The sequence below is a fragment of the Dipodomys merriami genome, unplaced genomic scaffold, assembly GCF_024711535.1.
Source record: "Dipodomys merriami isolate MVZ:Mamm:240054 unplaced genomic scaffold, mDipMer1.0.p SCAF_49, whole genome shotgun sequence".
Taxonomy (NCBI): Eukaryota; Metazoa; Chordata; class Mammalia; order Rodentia; family Heteromyidae; genus Dipodomys; species Dipodomys merriami.
The window spans coordinates 5255031-5278345 of record NW_027206057.1 but is presented as its reverse complement, the minus strand read 5'-3'; the positions used below and the strand labels follow the sequence as shown (position 1 = coordinate 5278345).

Sequence of the window (23315 nt, the reverse complement as noted above, 5' to 3'; positions counted from 1 at the left end):
GCCATATTTAGGATGACAAGATGAAAGGCACAAAGGTTGACTGTTTAACTAGATTTATAAGTGTTTGCAAAGACCTTGGAAGTAGACAGGTGTTTCTTGAGAAGGAAATTTTTCATTCAGTTGAATGTCGCCCAATTTCCCCAGGTAACTCATTTCTAGGATTTACCATTCTTCAATCATATTCCCAAACATAATAATTTAAATCTAAATATAGCTTAGCATCAGAAACAAATGGACTATCATGAAGAAAGCCCTCTTCTGGATATCTCATGTCTGTAATCCTGGAAGCTACACAGGGGTCTGAAATCTGAGGATCATGGATCAAAAGCCAGCCTGGGCAGGAAAGTCTGTGAGACTCTCATCTCTAGTTAACTACCAAAAAAGCCAGAAGTGGAGCTGTAGTTTCAGGTGGTAGAGTACTATCCCTGAGCAAAAAAGCTCAAGGACAGCATCAAGGCCTGATATACCTAGGGTGGGCACAAGCACACAAAGAAAGCCCTTTTTCATGTGGGGAAGGTAAGAAATGATTTTCTTCTATAATTGGCATTTTTCTTTTCTCAAATGTGAAACTACTGTAACCTGTGTTTGACAAGGATGGTGGTTTAAAGGTGTTTTTTTTTCCTCTTAACTTAAAATGGTTTTCTTTTATGTTTATCTATAACGAAGAGTATTTAAATTTTCAGGACACATTTCATTTTTGTAACATTTGAAATACAGGATCCATTGTTAATAGATTACATTTGAATAATGCTTTGAAACTAGAAAGCTCCTAGTGAGACTTACAACCTTGGGTATACTAGGAAAACCTGCACCCGATGGAGAAACACAATAGCATCCTAAACAGAGGACATTATAGTCATTCAGTCTGTAACACACAGAATCACAGTCATTTATGTGGCTTGTGAGAGAGCACAGCCTGAATTCTTTAAAATTATTTCCTTTCTTCCCTCACCAATTTTCTTCTAGTCAATTAGTACTTTTGCCTGACAAGGGTTTAATGAGGGAAATGTATAGAATTCTTGTGCTAGGTGGGTTGGCGCTTACTATAACATGGCCGTATTTAGTTAATTCAGTATTTTTAAATTAGTGGTGTACTTGTCATGCAGTTCAATGTAGGATTTTGGTTAGATGAGTAGTAATAAATGTAAAGTGTTTCTTGAAAGCAAAGATAAAAGTAACTGGGCAAATTTTATCTTTATTGTACTTACAATTTTCTCTCCATTTGAACTGTTAGAATAATGGCGTTATTGTCTTTATAGACTATATTACAAATGCATTATGATTAGTTCAAACTGTACAGAAAAAGAACCCAAGTTTTAGCACCAAGTAATTAATAATCACTGAGTTGATATGAAGCAATTATAATTCATATTTATTTCATGCATTGTGATAAGAAAGAACTATGTAGAAATAATAATTTATAAAAAAGGAAAGACTAATGACTTCTATCTAACAATAAGATATATTCATTTTAATCTTACTTGATTTTAGCAGAAGAAAAAAGAAACACGTAAACCATAGGAATAACTAAACTTGTTAGGACAAGGATTATTTCTAAAAGATCTCTTCCAAATAAAGAAAAATTTTTGAGAGACCATTGAATGATTTTATTGCATGGTACAGTTTTCCATTATTGACACATTTTTTAAAATGTTTCTCTTACTTGTTTAGTTTAATTCTATGTTTAGATATATTCAATGATAAGATCCTGAATTATTTCATGTGTGGGAATGTCTATAATACTGGAGGACAATTTTATTGGGTCTAAAATTCTCAGTTCACATTTCCTTTCTTTTAGGAATTTGTAAACATTCTTGCTTTTTTTTTTTTTTGGAGTAATCTTAGGTCATTGAAATTCTTTACTCCTTCAGATTACTATTTTTTTTCTCTATCCCAATGTTTCAAGGAATATTTCTTATTCAGGAAATTCAGTATAACAATTTTTAAACATACTGCTAATTATTCTATATTAATGTTTCCTATAATATATCACTGCACATTTTTACCCACAGGTTTATCTAAAGAAATTATCTTTTATAATATATTTACTTTTTCTATGCTGTCTTTGAGTTCAATCCTGCTTGGAAAGGTTGAATATATTTTTTTTAAATTATCATCTTTTCATGCCACCCATGAGATGATTCTTTCTCTATTTGCTTTAATCTTTTTATTCTTTTCTTCTGCATTTATTGGTGATAATCTCACTTGTATACAAAATTTTTTCTTGAGGAATTCATATTCAAATAGAAATCATTCAAGTAAACTGTAAGATTAGTCAACACTTGATATACTCTTTTTGCTTTACAAATCTTTTGAAGTTTTTGTTCCTCATTAGTTATGATCAATAGGAACCAAAGGAAATAATTCTAGTTTGGTATACCAAACTAGAAAAATGTCCACAATCTTACCTCAAAATACTGGCAAGTAGACATGTGCTGTAAAATAAAAATCATATGCTTGGATTGTATACTTTCTAACCTCCTGAACAAAATGAAATGATGGGTTCATAATGAATTTTCTTTAGCTCAATATTATATGTACACAATTCTTCCATGTAATTGGATAGAAGTGGAGTTTCTTTTATTGTTTTACATCTCAATTTATTTACAAATTAGTTTCTTATTCTCTCAAGAAGTTTGTTTTGTGCATTTCTTTCAGTTTTCTTAAATCACAGTTTATTGCTACTTGTGTTGATTATGACCATTCCCCCGCCTGCCCACGCCCCTTGCCAACACCCTGAATCTGCTTTTCTCCTTGCCTGAGGATTCAAGATGAGATCTTTAGTTTTCATCATGTTCTACTGAGAGGTGGTAAGACAGAAGGAAGTTTCTGTGTCTGAGGGCTCTTTTTTCCCCCACAGAAGAAATCTCCAATTTTTGATCTGTTTCCTTCTAATGGAGGTGAGGACTGGGAATGAGGATAGTATTCATTAGGATTCTTGGGATTTTATTGATTCACCTTCTCTTTGTGCAAATTTAGTGTCATTGAGTATGAAAACTGAATAAAGAGTAAATTGTTTCAGTATGTGATTATTTTCTTTATTACGAAACATCATGAAACAAACATCTGGTTGTTTGTTTTCTTGCTACTAGTGATTTAAGGTTGGTTTTTTTTTTAATAAACAGCAATGTTGTTTAGAGTGTTTTTAAAGAGTGGTTAATAATCAACCACAGGCCTAGGCAGGATAGGGGAGTAGGAACTTAGTGTGTCTGTGTGCTATGGTCCCAGGGGAGCATCAAATTGGTGTTGGTTTCTGGTGAGTCAAGGCCCAGGAGGGATGTAGAAGAAATGCAGGTGACTGAGGGGACAGTTAGCCAGAACCTATTCCCAAGTGGGCTCACAATTAGCTACTTCCAGTGATGCCTGAGAAATCTTGATCAAGATCAAAGCCATCCAGCCCTCCTTGCAGTACACGTTTGGTGGTGGTCAGGTCCCTAGAGGCCCTGCAGACAGCACTTGGCTGTTCTTATCCTTCCTATCTTTCTCTTCTCCCAGCCTCAGAAACAAAAAATCCCTCAGCAAAGACAGAAACCAGCAAGCCTCTATCTGTCCATAGCATTTCCTCCAAGACAGTAAATTCAAGCCAGCATCCCATATACAGTAACTTGCTGAGAAATCATTATAGTCTATTTTCTAAAGAAAGTGTCACTTATTTAGCTTTTTTTTTTGTGGTCAGTGCTAGGGACTGAACTCAGAGTCTTGAGCCATGCCTTCAACCCTTCATTTAACTCTGAGAGGAGATTCTGAATGCTTTCATTTTTTCCTGGTTAGGAGGATATTTTCCCTTGAAGATTTCTTACTATGTGAGAAATTTCTGATTATACTTGTTCCTTTAGGTATACATATACATATATATATACATAAAGACATATACATGTATATATTTATGAATATACACATGCAAATATACATACATATACACACATATGTATACATGTGTATATGTATATAAGTGTATATGTATATATACTTAAATACATGTATATAAGTATATATACATACATATATACATATATACATCTGCATACATATATACATATATATGTTTAAAAGCTCATATCTGTGCATTATGTGACAAAAATTTTAACATTGAGTTAATTATCAGAGTATGAACTTCTGTTAGTAGGCATAACTAAAATGAGTGAAGAGCATGTAATCTTATTAAGAAATTATTTTTCAAACTTTTAAATGACACTCTTTACCATTCCCACTTGTCTTAATTCAGGATTCCCACTCAAACATTTTGTAATAAAAGAATTCAGAATAATCCTATGTATCTGGGAATATGTCTTATAGTTTGTATGCCGTATTAAATTCTCACATAAACTCCATGACTCAAACCTCATACAAAAGTTAGGAAACTGAAGCCAGATAGAATACTATCCCAGGGCGACTGTGTGACTAGAAATTGGGTCTGGTGCTTATACAGATCATATAAGGTCTCTGCTTAGTCCTTTTTAACTACAACTTCAATGGCTTACTGCCTTTCTTCACGTATTTGAGTTTTTGGAGACCTGGGAAAAAGCAAGCAAGTCTGATTTTTGTACAAGTCAAGTGCTAAGTAACTGAAATATTTTAGAATTAAGAAATTCTGTCATTATTTGATATTTTCTTCATGGAATGTTAAGTAATAAATGGCCCAGATCTTGCCTTCATTAATGCACACATATATATTTCTTTCCTATGTTATTTAGTCATTTTCTTGTTTTTTTTTTTGGAGGGGGATATGGTCTTGGAATCAAATGCTGGCTTTCCACCATCTAGTTCTGCTGAGAGTGAAGAGTTTACACTTCTGCTGAACTTTGTTCTCTTTATGTCTGCTCACATTTTTCAACCATGCTACTTTTAACATGATGGGCTTTAAATTAAGTAAGTTTGTAGATCAAAGGTAGAAATTTTCTCTCTTGAAAACTATCTGTATTTCCTTCTTTCTCTATTTCCAGAGTAGTAACAACATTCAGATTGCCTTCGTTGAGTCATACTGACATTACTGAAAACCATTAAAAAATATTTTTGTGACAGTCGAGATTTTTCCTGGACATATATATGTGTGTGTGTGTGTGTGTGTGTGTACACATATATACATATATGTATACATATATAATCAGTCTTAGACCTCGAACTTTGGGCTTGGGCACTGTCCCTGCGCTCTTTTTGAGGCACAGCGCCACTTCCGGTTTTCTAGTGGTTTATTGGAGATAAGAGCTCATGGACATTCCTTCCCAGGCTGGCTTTGAACAGTGATCCTCAGATCTCAGCCTTCGGAATAGCTAGGATTATAGGCATGAGCCTATCCAGGCTTTTCCTGGATATTTTTATTGGTTCCCATTAGGACTGTTTGAACCTTAAGCCTACATTTTAGGGTGCAGGAAATAATGGTATCCATTTCTTTGTGGTTTTATAGTAAGATATTCCAGTTCTTTGCCTGAATGGTATTGTGACTACTTAATCCTATCCAGCATTCTGTCTTAGCTATTTCCCCGTTTTATGACTTCTTATTATGAGATATCTTCTTTTAAATACATACCTTGGTATTAAAAAATTGATTATCAGTGTTGGAAACAAGTCTGGCTACTGTAACAACAACAACAAAAAATATGCTAAAGAAGACTATGAGACTCTCAGAATCGCCAGTAGGGCTGGAATTACTCTACTGAACTGAGCTCATTGCAGGCACTTCTGCTTTCCTAAACCTCTAACTAGCTGTGTTGCTTCTGAAAACTGGATTTCATTATCCAACCCCTATTGCTGCCCCTATTGCAGAAAAATCCCTATATTATTAGCTTTTATTTGAAAGTAAGAGTAACTATATTTTAGAGGTAAATATTTCATTATGTTACAGCTCAAAAGTGATCTGTTGAATGTAAGAAATAATTAAAAAATAGGCACCAAAGACAGATCTATATTAGAGTTATTTCAAATGGTCATCTACAAAATGTTATTAGCATTGTGGAGGTATAGAATTTGTATGGCTTTAGATTGCTTGCTCGGTAGTGAATAAATCAAAATTTATATAATTATCTTGTATCCTGGATAGATGATGATGATGATGATGATGATGATGATGATGATGATGATGATGATGATGATCAGTATGGAAGTTTAAGTCAGGGCCTTACTAGTACAGGATTTTATGTATGACCTTTGTCATGTAGAGAAAATATCTTTCTATTGTTAATATTTTAGTGGTTTTATCATGAAAGGAGGTTGATATTTGTGCAATGTTTTCTCTCAATTTTTCTGAGATGATTGTGGGATTTAAATAATCATCTATCAATGTGGTATATTCTATTTATTGATTGGCATATGTTTAATCTTTCCTCACAGAAATATATTCTATTTGGTCACATATATGATCCTTTCAAAGTGTTGAATACAATAGGCTAATATTTAATTGAGGATTCTTGCCTTAATGTTCTTCAAGGATTTGAATTTGTCTTTTCTTATAGTATATTTGGCTTTGATATCAGAGTGACTGTGGTCTCACAAAATAAATAGAAAGTGTCTTCCCCTTTGATGTTTTGAAAGCATTTTGACAGCAACTGGCTTACTTTATAAAGCAATTAGAATTTCTTTAAATGCAGGTGAGGAAACATAGAAACTGAGGACTGGCTGTGCATGCATTATGCCCAATTTAAGTCAAAGTTATTCTGCAGCCGTGTATTAGTGTGAATCACCCTGAATGCTTATCCAGATTGAGTGTGAGTATTCATCATGTCAAGAAACACTGGTGCACACCTAAAGTCAAGAGGAATGAGCAACCACAGAATGTTCTACCCAAGAGCTACAGAATACATATTCCTCAGCACATGAAATCTTTCCCAAATAGACCTTCTATAGGCCTCAAAGCAAGCCTCAACAAATTCTAAAAAACTGAGAGAATTACTTATATTTTATGAGATAACAATGTAGTAAAACTAGAAATCTACAGCAGGAGAAACTACAGACATATTAATCCATGGAGATTGAACAGCACACTAATGAATGAACAGTAGGATATGGAAGAAATCAGAAGAGATATTAAAACATTCACTCAATCGAGTGAAAAGTGAAAGCAATGCAAGAGGGAAGTTTACAGCAATTAGTGCCTACACAAATAACCTGACTAGTTCAGAGGAATTTAAATTTGATAAAAGGCAATGTTAGTCAAACTGAACACTAGTTTCAGTATGCTTGTTACACAACATGAATTTTAACACCCTACCAAGCATGATGAGGGTATTTGATCTCTCTGTTTACAGTTCTTTTGAGTCTCAGTTTCCTTATTGGTATCTAACAGGTTTTTTTTCACATGCTATACTAGACTGCTGATAAAGAGATCCATGGATACTAATTTATCTGCATTTATCATATCTGTAATCAAGTATGAACTTTGATGTTTATCTCCACCTTTTCCCAAGTAACCTATACTGTTAAACATTAACTACTAGAATGAGATACAGTTCTAAAAGCTGACACCTAACATGTTCACTTGGAAAAAGATGAAGAGCAGACTTGCATGACAATCTTGTTCCTATTGATTTGGATAAGACAACTTTACCTCATTCATTGATCGATTTCAGCAATACATTATGGTAGGGGTGTTGAAACACACATGTAACATCCACTTATTGATAATTTTTTTTTGTCGGTTGTGGGGCTTGAACTCTGGGCTTGGGCACTGTCCCTGCACTCTTCAGCTCAAAGTGAGCGCTCTACCCCTTGAGCCATAGCACCACTTCCGATAACTCTTTTGAGCCATAGTTGTATCATTATTTTTAAAAGAGAAAATGTTATTACCTTTTAAAATATTTCCAGATTTACAAAAAAGTTTCCAGAATATTACAAATATTTCACACACTCCTCTACCTCTACAGAACAGAAGTGAGCAGATAACTGGGGCACATAAGACTGGTGTGAAGCGTGTCATTCCCCAAGTGCCCAGGAATGCCCCTGAACACCTTCTGTGGTTGTGCTTGTGTGCCTCATGCAACTAAGGTAATAAGGTAAGGAGAGATGATTGGTTCTCATTGAGGTAATAAGGTAAGGAGAGATGATTGGTTTTCATTTCTTTGAGGAAAGCAATGAGAAATTTTGCACAATGATGATGACACCAAATACCCTTTTAAATGTTTTCCCTTTATTAACAGCTGCATCTGATTAAAAACTTGGGAATGAGCATTCAGCACATGGGCAGTATAGCTTGAGTGATATAACCCATATATGTCAGTCAAACCCAAACTAATTTAATTACTTCCAAGTAGGAGATGCCCTAAACACCTTCCTAGAGAATAAATGAGAATTAACCTAAGCCACAAGGCTACGAGTTGCTAGACTCTAGCCCAACTGCCACTTTTTTTTGTTGTTCTTAATATATATTTTTTTATTGTAAAGATACTGTACAGATGGATTACAGTTACACGAGCAAGGTAATGAGTTCATTTCCTATAGAGCATTCTTATCCCCTCCTTTATGTTTCCCCTACATCCATTTCCTCCCCACCTCCCCAACTCTTCCCTCTCCCCCACCCCACAAAGTTGTAAAGTTCGTTTTCAACATACTGTCCTGTACAACTCATTGTTATAATGGGTCATCCTGTATCCTTATTTCAGCATTTTGTTATTTCCCTTCCCCTCCCCATATTAGAAAAATGTATATACAAGATTCAGGACACTGGATAACAGTGATATCACGGGGGAAGAACATACAAAGAAACAAAAACAAAATCACATAGTACATTATAAGTACATTAAAAAGAACAACAAGAAAGATAAAATCTCTTGTGTCCCTATCTTGGGTTTTATTTTGCTTAGCATCAGGTTATATGGTCATATGTACATAGCTTTTGACCTTTTCTGCTTATCCTAGACATATACTAGTTATTGCAGATAAGGGAGACCATGGGACCTGTTTCTTTGAGTCTAGCTTACTCCACTTAATATAATTTTTTCCAGAAGAACAGTGCTGAGGAATATCAATACCAAACTTCAAACTCTATTACCAAGCCATAGTAATCAAAACAGTCTGGTACTGGCACAAGAACAGACCTGAGGACCAATGGAATAGAACTGAAGACCCAGAAATGAACCAACTGTCACTCTTGACAGTGTGCTTTCACTTTTGAATAAACTCTACTGCTAAGAAAAATGCTTTGTCTCTCTGATTAATTCTTTAATAGAGACTCCTTACAAAACCCTCCAGATCCTGACACTGGTAACATTAACATTATTATCATACATGTGTCACAACTAATAAATCATCATTGGCACTTTCTTGCTAACTTAAAGTACATTTTTAGATCTCAATTTTTTCTCAATGTCCTTAAAAAATATGTTTAGGACCCTCCTTCCCCACTCGATACCACAGTGCATTTAGTCGCCATGTTTTACTAGGTTCCTGTAGATCATGACAATGGTCATTTCTACTTTTGAATGTTTTTCCATTTATCTTTGTACTATTAAGTTTAGGTATACTAGTATACTTTTTCACAATATCTGTAAATTCCAATAATGTTACTATCCCAACTAAATTTCTTTATATATCAATAGCAACAGCCTTACTTTTGATTACAGACCAAATTGTTGGGTTTCCCCCAAATTCATGAAACCCTAGCATCCAATGTAATAATCTGGAGGAGGGATTTGGGGAAGTAGTCAAATTTAGATGAGATAACGAGACTGAAGGAATTCATGATTAAAGGCCTTCATGATTAGTATCCTCATTAGGCAATCTAGAATTCCTTCTCTTAGTCTCTCTCTGTCAATTTCTCTCTGTGTCTCTCTTTCTCTCTCTCTAAATGTATGTTGTTTAAGCCACCCCAAGTATGGTGGGCATGTTGGGTATGAGGACTTTGAGAAGGCAGTGCTAGGACATATTTTGGTGCTGCTCTATTATGACACACTTTTAGAACTGAGTAATGGGTTAAGAGGATTAGAATATTCAGGTGCATACTGAAATTCCAAGATACCTATGAATGGACTATGAAAAGGGATTCTGATAAGAGCTCAAGAAGAAAAGAGGAAAGCTGTAGTGTAATATTCCATGTACTTACTGAATTCATGCATACTCATAAACCAAACATGAGCAGAAAGATGATGGTTAAGGGCCTTCCAATGAGAGCTCAATAATAAATATATTCTTGGAATTTTGAATAAAGGTGATCATTGATATAAAGTGGTAAAGAAGTTTGCTGAATTATGCTTGCATTCAAGTTTTGTTTTTGTTTTTGTTTTTGGTCGGTCATAAGGCTTGAACTCTGGGCATGGGCACTGTCCCTTAGCTCTTCAACTCAACTCAAGCGCTCTACCACTGCACCAAAGCATCACTTCCGGTTTTCTGAGTGGCTTATTGGAGATAGGAGTCTCATGGAGTTTCCTGCCTGGGCTGGCTTTGAACCATGATCCTCAGATCTCAGCCTCCTGAGTATCTAGGATTACAGACATGAGCCACCAACGCCCAGCTCAAGTATTTTTTAGAGGCAAATACATGATGAAATTGGATAGTTAACTGAAAGCATTTCTAAGTAAAGAACAAGGGTGGTTTGATTGTTCGTGACTGCTTATAATGCAATGTTAACAAGAGACAGACGTATAGAACAGGAATTTTTAAGCAAAAAAAGAAGCCCAATTTAAAAGAATTAGAGAGCTCTCAGCTTGTGCATAAGAAAGTATGAAGATCATTTTAGAAGACAGTGACAATGCTTTGGGAATATTACTCAATCAAGTGATTAGAAGAACATGTAAGCAGAAATTCTATTCCAGTCTGAAGTGATGGAGACTCAGGAGAATTAAAGGAAGGCTACTGGACTATTTAGGTTCTTCAAACTCAGGAAAATGAAGTATTTGTCTGTGAACACAATCTGCATTCTAAGGGGACAAATCAGCCAGTGGTGGTGCTTCATATCTGTAATCTTTGATATTCTAGAGGCTGAGATACAGAGGGATATAGGTTTAAAGACAGACTGGCAAAAATTTGCAAAACTCCATCCTAAAAGAGAGGGGCAAGGTAACATTTGCCTGTCTTCTCAGCTATGTGGAAAGCAAATACAGGAGGTGCACATTCCAAGCTGGCCAGCACAAAATGTGGGACCCTATGCAAAAAACAGTGAAAATATGAAAAAGCTGGAGGCATAACTTAAGAGGAATATTGCCTACCTAGGAAACCTAAGTTCCAGGATTCAAGTGTTACCAGCAAGAAAAGGAAAAGGGAAGAATAACCTTAAAGATAATTAAAAAATCATCAGAGTCAGTGTCTCACTAACAATAGGCTGATGCTATTTGACTAGAGCCCTAACGTGGGATCACCTACACCTAGGAATGAAGTGTCAGAATCCCTACACTTCCAAGCTTTACTGGGTATCTCAGACCTTGTCTGGAAGAACATTGGGAGTGTGTTCCTCCTCCTCAGCAGACCTGCAAGAGCTGGACCCTCATAACAAGATACCCAGAAGGCACATCATCAAACCAGAGAGCAGTTCTTGAGCCCTAAGACATCAATATAATGGGTTTAGTTTGCTCTGGACACATTACTTTTTTTCCTTCCTTGCTTCCTTCCTTCTTTCTTTTTCCTTACTTCCCTCCCTTCCTCCTTCCCTCCCTCTTCCTCCCTCCCTCCCTCCCTCCTTCCCTTTCTTCCTTCCTTCCTTTGGTTTCTTTCCTTTGGAAAGGAAACATCTCCTATATTAGTTTTACATCATTATGTCCAAAGCACCTGCCAGAACCAGCTTAAGGGAGGAATGATACATTTTTCTTACACTTTCATGTATTTATGTCTATATCTGTTCGATGGCTTGGCTTCATACACTTTGGCAGAACATAATGGTGGCAAGAATAGATGACAAAGGAGGTTCTTTATCTCATGGTTAGCAGCAGTGTGTGTATGTGGGGGAGAGAGAGAGAGAGAGAGAGAGAGAGAGAGAGAGAGAGAGAGAGAGAGAGAGAGAGAGAGAGAGAGAGAGAGAGAGAGGGAGGGAGAGAGGGAGAGAGAAAGACATAGTACTTCCTCTAGCTAGACCTCATCTCTTAAATTTTCCATACTTCTCCCCCCTTCCACAAATCACACTACTGCCCTCATCCCCCACCTGGAATCAACTGGAGGACTAAGCATTCAACATATGAGTCTATGAGAGAAATATCATATTCAAATCATAAATCTAACCCATACCTGTCTTACCACTGCATTCTATTAGCACATAATTCTTCTGGTTTCACAGATTCAAAGTTAGAGAGGAAGTTTACTTCAGGGTGAATTATTCATCAATTTCACTTGTCTGATTCAAGTGATATTTAGACAAGGATTGTAGACTCAAGAATTCATACTGGAATTAGCTAAAACTTCAGGAGGATATTGGATAGATTAACTGTATTTTGCTCATAGAAGGAAATGGATTTTGGAGTACCAGGGAAGAAATACTATTGACTAAGTGTTTATGTTCCCTGCCAAATTCATATGTTAATTGTCCATGCTTTAACCTCCATGTGACAGAATTTGAAGCATATTTGGAAAGATGAAGCCTTTAAGAGGTAAATAATTTTAGGTGAGCTCTCCATAATGGAGTTAATGCCCTTGGAAGAGGAGAAGATCAAAGCTCTCCTTGTCTCCTGTGAGTATTTAGCACAAAATCTGAAATGGTGGATGAAAGCCCTCATCAGAGAACTAGTTTCGCCTGCATCTCAATTTTTGCCTTCCAGAACAGAGAGAAATAAATAGCTGTTGTTCTTTCTATCTGGAGCCTAAACATTTGGAAAATATTACTTCAGTTATCACTTGAGCAAAAGGCATAAAGTTAAAGTAATTATTTTTTCTCATATAACCAATCAAAAGCCACTGGTGTATTCTGTACTTTAGAAGCTTCAGATATGTTCTTTTGTTTAGTGTCTAATTTTACCTTTATAGGTACGTTTTACCCTTCTTGTCTTTATCTGCTGTTACAGATGGGAAGCTTAAGACTCTAAGTACCCCTCTGTAAAAATTGCAAACCATTCAAGATCCTTCCACTTGACAGTATCTAATTCAGGGTATATATATATATATATATATATGAATGAATGAATGAATAAAATCAATTTTAGGAGAGACTTTCTAGGAAGTTGTTTGTCTTGTTCTAAAACTTACTAAACTTTGTCTGCATAGTCTTCTGTTTAGCTTGCCTTTGATTCCATGACCCCTGTAACCTACATTGTCTGTTTGGTGATTTTTATTCAGGACTGAGTCATATTCTGACCATCAGAGGAAAAAGTCTACTCAGTGCTCCTTTGGTATTCTATACACCTTTCCTTAGGAGCACAGACATAATTTGATGGACCTGATATTCTTCATTCTTTCTGTTGTTATTTTTACAAAGTAGACAATATTATAAAATTGTTGAATGGCATACTAACTGTCTGATTCTTTTATTTTCTGAAAATCTATGTGGCTATTCACTTCACTCAGAATCTACCACCTCCAAGTTCTTTTTTTTTTTTTTTGGGTCCGGTCGTGGGGCCTGAACTCTGTCCCTCAGCTTTTCAGCTCAAGGCTAGTGCTCTACCACTTGAGCCACAGATCCAGTTCCAGCTTTTTTTCTTTTTGCTTATGTGGTGCTGAGGAATCGAACCCAGGGCCTCAGGCATGCAAGGCAAGCGCTCTACCACTGAGCCAACTTCCCAGCCCCCCCACCTCCAACTTCTATAGGTATGTCATTAGTGCTTTTTCTACCTTCAGAGGTTGCAGCATTTGCCTAATCAAAACCAGAAGTGACCTGAAAGTAAGACTATAATCAAAGGATCATCATTCCCCTCCCCTCACCATTCTTTCACTCAGTCTAGCCATCATTTTTTTTTTAATTGTATTTTATTTTATTTGAGAACATACTGTACAGAGGGGCTACAATTACATGGGCAGAATAATGCATACATTTCTTACCAAGCATTGCAGCCTCCTCCTTTGTTTACCCTTCACTTCCCTTCCCTGCCTCCCCCCTCCCCCCACCCAATTTTACCCCCCTCCCCCCACCCAATTATACCCCCCTCCCCCCCCCACACCGACATTGTAAAGCTGGTTTTGACATGACATTTTGTACTTCTCATTGTTGCAACAGGTCCACCTGAATCCTTAAACGACTTGTTTGTCCCCATCTCCTCCACATGTTATACTGACATCAAATATAGTGAAAGCGGGGGTTACACTGTGGGGGAGGGACATACAAAGCAACAAAGAAATAATCTTATAAATGCGTTAGAAACACATGCATGTTGGGAGAAGATCTTTACTAGCCATACAACGGACAAGGGTCTCATATCTAAAATATACTTGGAACTCAAAAAATTAAACCACCCAACAACAAATCCTCAAAGAAACAACTGCCCAATAAATAAGTGGGCGAAAGACTTAAAGAGAAACTTCTCTGAAGAAGAAAGAAGGATGGCCAATAGACACATGAAGAAATGTTCAACATCCCTAGCCATAAAAGAAATGCAAATCAAAACAACATTGAGATATCACCTCACTCCAGTTAGAACAGCAAAAATCAAGAACTCTAATAACAACAGATGCTGGAGGGGATGTGGACAGAAAGAAACCTTACTTCATTGTTGGTGGGAATGTAAACTTGTTCAACCACTTTGGAAAGCAGTATGGAGGTTCCTCAAAAGACTTCACATAGATCTCCCCTATGATCCAGCAATCCCACTTTTGGGCATTTACCCAAATGTTTACAAACAAGACCACACTAAAGCTACCAGCACAACTATGTTTATTGCAGCATTATTTACCATAGCTAAGATATGGAACCAACCCAGATGCCCCTCAGTAGATGAATGGATCAAGAAAATGTGGTATATATACACAATGGAATTCTATGCCTCCATCAGAAAGAATGACATTTCCCCATTTGTTAGGAAATGGAAAGGTTTGGAAAAAATTATATTAAGTGAAATAAGCCAGGCCCAAAGAAGCATAGGTCCCATGGTTTCCCTTATTTGCAATATCTAGTATAGGTATGAGTCAAGCGGAAAAGGTCAGATAATGTGATGTTAGGAAAATGAACCCTTAAATATGTATTTTAATGTTTTCGTTTCTTTCATGCATGTGTTTCTAGCCATCATTTAAAATTATGAAATCAAAGGTCACCATAGTGTTCTATTCTCTGTACCAATTACATCAATTACACAAGTCAAAAGAACTGAAAGGTCCATAGGGCATATAGTTACATGAGATTCGAAAATTAAAAATATGATACATCAGGAAACATCAGGAAACAGAAACTGGAAGCTAGCATGAGGGATTTCTAATATTCCTAGATGTAATAGGACTGATAATCCTTTCTCAATTTCACAGGATGTAGTTTTCTGTGCATCGTCACTCCCCAGTATATGTGTAAGACAAGTTTCCTACAGAAAATGTCGTAGGTTACAGGTTAATATCTTACTTTAGATTGTGTAACTGGTTAATCAAAGTACAAATATCAACCTACATCCTCCAGGAGAAATGCTGACAAGTTGCCATTGGATGCTTTTAGTTTCAGAATTCCAAGAATTACACATTGCACATTCTGTTTGTTTATTTATTTATTTTTATTTGTTTTGTCAGTCATAGGGCTTGAACTCTGGGCCTCTACACCATTCCTGAGCTTTTTTTTTTTCTCTTAAGGTTAGTGCTGTACCACGTCAGGCTCCTCTACTTTCAGCTTTATTTATTTATTTGTGGCTAATTGGAGGTAAGAGTTTTACTGGCTTTCTTGCCCAGTCTGGTTTCAAACTACCATTCTCAGATCTCAGCCTCCTAAGTAGCTAGGGTTACAAGCCTGATCCACCAGTGCCTGGCTGCTAAGTTTCTTTTTATACCATTGTTTTGTATTTCATTATTATTCATTCTTATCTTCCTCACTTTTGTTTGGAGGCAAAAGTATTCCACAGCTAATCCCCTCATCATTATTCATTTCCCTCTTTCTCCTTCACTCAACAATTAAATACTGATTTTCCTTAAGGTTCTAGATACTGTGTATGTCCTATGAAGCTTAAAATTCATGCAGTAAGATTATCATGGGAACATACAATGAGTAGGAGATCACTGGAAGATGTTTAGTAAAAGAAAAATGTGTTCAGATTTAGAAAGGACATCCTAAGGTTGGGTGAATAAGGAGTTAAATATAGGAAGGACTGGAAACTTTCGTAACAGTCCTGACCTTTGTTGGTACATATTTCAGATTCTGTCTTCTTATCAGAATCATTATAGTACATCAATAAGATTGCCTATATTTCTGTAGCTGCAAACTCAGTGTCTCTTTTCAGTACATCCTGATATAGTTCGTACTATTTCCTCTTCTCTCTCCTGTGAAACTGTCTTCATTTGCCTGACAGGATACCATTTGCTGCAGTAAAGTATTTTCTGGATTCCTGGAGGCAGAAATAATAACCAGACAGCCCTGATGGCTGATGATACTGAGTTTCATTCAATTCAGGAATAGCTCATGTTGTAAACTTCCCTTTAAATAGAAGCACATTGATGATAAAAGTATACTTTCTTCTGGGAAGGGCCTCTAAAAACACCAACATAGCCAAAAATGGGCTTTCTAAATTCTAGCAGCCACACATTTGTGGAAAGGACAAACAAAATCGAAGTGTGCTTATTGTATATCCAGTTGCTTTCAGGACGCTTGGTTAAATATATAGGAAGAGTTCATGTTTTGGTGGGTGGCAAGAGAATCAATGGCAATAGAGTTGTAAAATTGCTTCTATACAACATATAACTCTCTTTGAAAGCTGCAGTGTAACATTTTTCTCATTGATGTAAGAAAATGCCCGAGAGAACAGCTTAAGGAAGAAAAGATTTGTTTTCGCTTAAGCTTCAGAGGGTTTAGTCCATGCGTAGCCCAGTGCACTTGGCTCCACTCACACTATCAGGATGAGGGAGAAGTTTCTTCACTTTGCTACCAACAGGAGGAAGAGTGAAGCAGCCACTAGGAGTCAGGTATAACCTGCAGTATTGAACCTTTATTGACCAGCTCCCTTCAGTTGGATCCATCATGTTAAGCCTCCAATATCTCCCCAAACAGGGCCTCCAACAGGGGACCAAGGAATTTACCCACGAAGCTGTGATAGTCAAGCATAACATGTTACTATCTCTTCTGGGTTATCTTCATTTGGTGCCTTCACAGTGGCCAGGCCTATTATGATAGACTCCACATTGGTGATGCTCTAAAACAGGTTTTTTTCGGCACAGTTTGGACTTTCAACACGACTCTCTTGACACCTTTTACCATGTCTTTTTTCCTGACATCAAATACTCCAATGCTCCACTTCATTTGTTTTTAATAGGAACTGCTTTTCTACTTTCATGTTAGGATAATGGAGTCATACTGAGAAGACCTGATGAAGACCGAGTCAGAATCCGAGTTTTCTATTCGGAGCCTCTGCTCAATTAATCCCTGAAACCTACCAATGATGATATTCAACAGCTGGCCTCTCACGTGGATGCCAGGCAGTTTACCCTTTTGGGTCTCTTCCTTACCATTTGGGACACAAGCTAAGTGGGTCTCAAAAGCCTTCTCTGCTGGCATCCAAACATTTTGTTTAACAAGGACAGAGAGTCAGTGAAATAAACCAAAGGGTACTGAGAAAAGCACATATTATGTTGGTAAACGTGAAAGAGCCATTACCATTACCAGTTACTTTACAAAAGGAAGTTAGAACATTTTGCTGAGTAAACCTAAGAATTAATTTTTCTCCTGAGATCCTTGGTGATATTAAGTTACATTTACCTTGAAGGAAAGTAGTCACTATCAATACATCATCTATTTAAGGATTTGAAAATTCTGCACATTTAAAATAAGGATCTTTAGTTTCACATTTTAGAATGGATGATGATGATGATGATGATGATGATGATGATGATGATGATGATAAGGATGAAAGCTGATTAGATAACACAAGCTTAAGTACTGGTAATAAGTATCACCCCCAAAATATTTTGAACATATTTGTACATAAATCAAACAAACCCTGGGGACTAGAATCTCTTCATATTGAAAGACTTCTACAGCTTGAAAGGACAGTATTTGGAAAGCTCTTAAAGAAAAATTATAGTAATTTTATTGAATTTAATGGTTGTTTATAAATCATGGAAGGAAACCACATGCACAAGGTTTATGGAAACAATCAGAACAGCTAAAATTATGAAGTGTGAGGTTTAGTGTTACAGAAAGACGTTTGCCCAATCAAGCTATGATATTTCATAAAGAACAGTTAATAATAATTTGAAAAACAACAAATAACTCAATAAAATATGATTAACAAGGACCTATATTATATAGGAAATCACATGCTCTTTAGAGCCAGGAATCAAGTTTTATTTTAGCAGTTGTAGTATGAGACTCTGGAAGAAGTCTCAGCATCTCAATTATTACATCCTATAATGGGTTATGAAATGACTTTCTACAAGGGTTGATTGAAATTAAATACAAATCCAGGCATTTGGAAGGGAAAGGAAAAAACAAAATTTTAAATAGGGATACAGGTTGACCCATTGTAACAATGATATGTACAAGACATTATGTTGAAAATGAACTTTACAATTTCAGCGGGGCTGGGGGTGGGAGAGGGGGAGTTAGGGAAGTGGGGAAGGAAGGGATGGTAGAGGAAAATCAAAGGAGGAGGCAACAATGCTCCATAGGAAACATACTCATACATTACTCATGTAATTGTAACACCTCTGTACAGTATTTTTACAATAAAAAGTATTTTTAAAAATCCATTTTTGTAAACTTACAACATGATATAAATGATCCTTCTCTCCTTCCTTCCTTTCTCCTTCCCTCCCTCCCTCTCTCTCTCTTTTTCTCTTTCTCTCTTTCTCTTTCTTTCTTTCTTTCTTTCTTTCTTTCTTTCTTTCTTTCTTTCTTTCTTTCTTTCCTTCCTTCCTTCCTTCCTTCCTTCCTTCCTTCCTTCCTTCCTTCCTTCCTTCCTTCCTTCCTTCTTTCTTTCTTTCTTTCTTTCTTTCTTTCTTTCTTTCTTTCTTTCTTTCTTTCTTTCTTTCTTTCTTTCTTTCTTTCTTGCTGTTCATGGGGCTTGAATTCAGGGTTTGAGCACTGTCCCTGAGTGTTTTCCCTCAAGGATAGCATGCTACCACTTTGAGCCACAGCCCCACTTCCAAATGATGCATTTTAATGCTCTGTTAAAGTTTATCATTACAAGAATGCCTTATTTTTATTATTATGTTAAAAGTTATTTATTTGCAAGTGAAAGGAAGTCATTTAAGTTTATTTAAATAAGAAAAAATACCATTAGAAAGCTATACACTCTGGATCCAGGTTCTCCACTTACTCCCATTGCTCAATTCGTTCCCCTTTGTTGATTTTACCCTCAGGAAGAATATTTTCAAAGATGAGCTCAGCAGCCCTAAGACAAAAATAACAACAACAACAACAACAACAAAAGCTTTTCTTTTCTAATAATTCCAGCCAGTCTGGGACTGGGTTTTATCTTGGACTACGTGATTATTCAAAACTGCTGGGGACAATCCTCAGAATGTTCTTGGTCAAGTACTCATCTTAGAGTTGGGGTAGAGAGAGCCCTGTTTGCTCCACACCAAATGTTTGGATGAGGAGACAGAATCATGGTCTAGATCATGGTGATGTTTTCATGGGTACATATTTACTTCCTAACACATTGAACTGTGTATGTTTTATGTAGACAAATTCTTTGTAAGTCAATTAAACTTTAATTATGAAATGGCTTTTTAACACATCATTTGAGATCAACAAGTTTTTATGTGCGAAAATATGTCATTTTCAAGCCCTCTTTCTTTGATCTCAAGGTTTAAATATAGTTATTTAATAGAGTATTAAAATAAGTTTCACTTCTTAACTTTCTTTTTCTTTGTGCTACTCTTTTTTTTTGGTCAGTCACAGGACTTGAACTCTGGGCTTGGGCGCTGTCCCTGTGCTCTTCAGCTCAAGGCGAGTGCTCTACCACTTGAGCCACAGCACCACTCCCTGTTTTCTAGTGATTTTTACTGGAAATAAGAGTCTTACGGACTTTCCTGCCCTGTCTGGCTTTGAACCATGATCCTCAAATCGCGTGAGCCACTGGCACCCGGCTTCTTTGTGCTACTCTTGAGACTTGAAATTAAGGGGGCCTGAGCATTGTCCCTAAGGTTTTCTGCTCAAGCCACAGCTTGAGCCACAGCTCCACTTCCAGTTTTTTTGGTGCTTCATTGGAGATAAGTGTCTCATAGGCTTTCTGCTTGGGCTGGCTTTGAACTGTGATCTTCAGTTTCTAGCCTCCTGAGTAGCTAGGATTACAGGTGTGAGCCACGAGTACTGGGTTTAACTTCCATTTTTATAGCTGAGCTAAAAGCTACAATGTGAAATGTACAGAACTTGAGGGTAACATTATCTGAATATTAACCATATAAAGCCCTTGTAACAACTTCCTAACAACTGAAACCCAATCAAGTTATATAAAGTTTTTATTTTTATCCCTCTAAAATTTCCTCAAATCCATTTTTGCTCAACTCCGCAGTCTGTCCTCATAAGCACAGTTATCATACTTTTAACACTTTAGATTAGCCTTCTCTGTTCTTCAGTCTTTTACAAATGTGTATGATTTTATACAAATACAACACATGCCTTTTCTCTCTTAATAGAATGCTTCTGAGATTAATGTTTATTATTATTGCCATCAATAGCTCGTTCTGTTATATTGCCAAAGACTATTTCAATATGATTATACAACATCTTGTATATTCTCTGTGGATATTTGGTTTGTTTCCAGTTTGGGGCTATTATGAATAAAGCTGTTGTAATTATTCAATTCAAGTCTTCTCTTTGACATATGTTTTCATGTCTCTTGGGTAAATGTCTACAAGTGGTAGAACATGCATGGATGGGATTAATGTCTTTGCAAGAGAGATAACAGAGTTCTTGCTTCTTTTGTTTATGTGACGACATAATGAGAAGATGACAGCCTGAATCCCACAAGAAAGCCCTCCCTCACCAGAACCCAACCATCCTGGCTTCCTGATCTTGAAATTCCAGACTCAAAAACTATAAGAAACAAATCTCTGTTGTTCCTAATTCACACAATTTATCCTACTTTCTTAAAGTAGCCTGAACTGATTGAAATAAAGATTCTCTTGTTTATTTGGCTTTGTGCTTTTCTACCAGAGTTGAATTGATACCATGAAGTTATTTTGAGGATATTTGCTAATTTCTGTGCCTAGAAAGTTGATTTATTTTGATTGATAGTTTATATCCTGAGGACTTTGTTCCTTTAATTTTTGATGTGTATAGGTAAGGTAATATATACATATATATGTATTATTTTATATATTACTCAATTATATGAGAATATATTTATTCACAGCATGTTAGGATATATTAGTATATATACAAACTATTATGCTTATTATCCTCCAGAATTTTTGCTAAACTCTAATACTTTTTTCTTTAACTATGGTTAGAAATTGGCAAGCCATATTTTGGCAGTGACCCATAATAACTGACCTCATAAGGAATGAGTGTACACATGCACATACACTCACACAGAGGAAAGAAACTATTTTTATAGAAATGAGGAATTTCAAATCAGAGAGTGGTACAATGTGTATTTAAGGATCTTGAAATGGGAAAGATTGGGGTAGTATAATTAACAATATTGTATCATATAGGTAATGTCATGCTAAGAAAACTGTGAAGTAAATATACCATAGCCGATGGCATCACATTCTTTCTGCAGTTAGAATTCAAAGGAGAATTTTGTACTTCATATACTTACTGTTTTTTTCACAATAGACCTTTAGCCCCTAGAATTAGACCTGGAACTTTCCTACTGCTCAGGGCAGGAGCTGGATATAGCAGCCAGCAGTATCCATCAGTTAAAACCCACTGTCTTAGATCTACAAATTTAGTAGCTATTTAGCAGCTATTTGTTGAATAAATGAATGATTACTGTGATGCCAGGAGATAGGTGATTAATATTAAGAAAATCATACAAAGGAATTTACTTAGGATGGAACACAGGACCAAGACTAGTGGCATCCAGAGCAATGTGATGACAAAGGTGGCAACTTGTCATTTACAAAATTCTCAAAGCTGGAAGATGGCCCCAGCAATAGATTAAGAAAAGATTCAGGGCTTAGTTCTTGGAGGTTCTGGAGAAACAAAACAAGTTCCCAGGCTGAGAGATCAAATGCAGTTATCAAGGCAAATAACCTAAGAAATAAGAGGGCTTGTAACAGGTTAACTAGATAAATAATTGCTTGAGGTTTCAAATAGGACAAAGGGGGTCCTAACATTTCAGTTAAGTTTGAACTTTTAGAAGAGAAACTGTGTTTCTGGTTGTAAGAAGAAATATCAGCATCAAATATGCTAAAAGTTATATTTACAGTGGCAGTTTGACTACTGTCTTCATTGGGAAGATGAATAGAAAAGAATTACATCTCAGGTGCCAATACTAGCACCCGAGGAACATCTGAAGTGGTGAGCTGCTTTCCTTTCTGAGATAAGTAGCCCCAGCGGTGCTCTGTACTATCTTGTTTCTTTTGCAGCTCAATGCTTCCTCTTTTTCTCTCAGGTCCTCAAAATTTAGTTGTAATGCAATAACAGCAGAGGGATTCCAGGGCAGAGACCAGTGAACCAAGCCGTAAAATGTGTATGTTATGGGGGTCATCTCCTCCAGAGATGGAGAATTATGAAAGGGGGTGACACTGACAAAGATATATTGTACTTGTAAATGACATGTTGAATTGAAACCTCTTTGTAGAACTATGCAAAGATAGTACAAAGTAGACAATTGTATTCAGAAAATGTTATGATACCAAAAATATGTATGTAAAGATGTTTCAAGTCTGAGCATCATTCTCCAGAGTTAAAAGAGAAAGTTTCTGGTATATTTGTAATTTTGACAAAGGGGAAAAGTGGTACTTTGGCAAAGTATTTGTTTGGAAATTGAATTTCAGGGATATTGATTTCTGACGAAGTGACTTAGAATCATCTGGAGTGGAAGAGAGTATAATATTAAAGGACCACTCTGAATTCCAAGGCAAGTTCTGTCTTTTCCCAGACTTGGTCCTAGAGTTTGGGATCAAGTGAAAACACAGAAAATGGAGACATTTCATTTAAAAATTTTGGATGTTTTCTTATGGCTTGAGAAGAAATGAAAGTTAGAATTTCTTTTAATTTATTAATCTGATAGAAGTAAAAATTAAAACAGCCCTGGTTTAGCTACTCCTCATAAGCTTTACTTTGAAATATTGAAATGAATGAAACAACATTTTTGACCCTATATATACATGGGACTTACTTTTTTAATCCAATCCTAGGCAGCTGACATAAATTTCCTGTAGAGCTTACTCACCTT

General features: G+C 36.2%; 1 long non-coding RNA gene across 2 annotated transcripts; it reads left to right on the top strand.

The window, feature by feature from the left end:
• The first annotated feature begins 237 nt into the window (after positions 1-237).
• LOC138809292 (uncharacterized) lies at positions 238-20992 on the top strand. 2 transcript variants are annotated; one of them, XR_011366778.1, is made up of 3 exons: positions 238-516; positions 7857-7985; positions 20915-20992. It is a non-coding gene; the product is annotated as an uncharacterized lncRNA (long non-coding RNA). The 2 variants fall into 2 exon arrangements; XR_011366777.1 differs by lacking the exon at positions 20915-20992 and adding an exon at positions 8934-9108.
• Positions 20993-23315: the final 2323 nt, after the last annotated feature.